Source organism: Penaeus monodon, chromosome 34, assembly GCF_015228065.2.
Source record: "Penaeus monodon isolate SGIC_2016 chromosome 34, NSTDA_Pmon_1, whole genome shotgun sequence".
Classification (NCBI taxonomy): domain Eukaryota; kingdom Metazoa; phylum Arthropoda; class Malacostraca; order Decapoda; family Penaeidae; genus Penaeus; species Penaeus monodon.
In genome coordinates this window covers 11,102,819-11,103,157 of record NC_051419.1, presented here as the reverse complement: position 1 = coordinate 11,103,157, position 339 = coordinate 11,102,819, and the positions used below count along the sequence as shown (strand labels likewise).

General features: G+C 31.3%; 1 protein-coding gene across 1 annotated transcript in view; it reads right to left on the bottom strand.

The window, feature by feature from the left end:
* Positions 1-339, bottom strand: part of LOC119594580 (aquaporin-3-like) — a gene marked incomplete in the record, with an annotated part of 105,156 nt that overhangs the window by 58,035 nt on the left and 46,782 nt on the right.

The following is a 339-nucleotide window of genomic DNA, read 5'->3' as shown; positions in this document are numbered from 1 at the left end:
CGGGAAATGACAAAAACAATCCATATATCTTATACAACGAGAAAAAACCAAAAAGCATCAGTTAGACCAAATTCTCTCATGAAACGAAAACGAAAAAAAAAAAAAATCCGTTTTCTTCTTCCACCATTATAATTAATCGCGTTAATCTCTGTTCAAATCCGAGCTTAAATCACCTAAATTTTGAAAATAAAGGTCAGCTAAGATAAGATACGAACGGCAATAAACACAAGAAATATCTATGGATGAAACTGTAATCGAAAGTATTTTTTTTTTATTGACGTGGAATTGGCGTTTATGGCAATGATAAACACGCCGTAAATTATAAAACGAGTATCGATT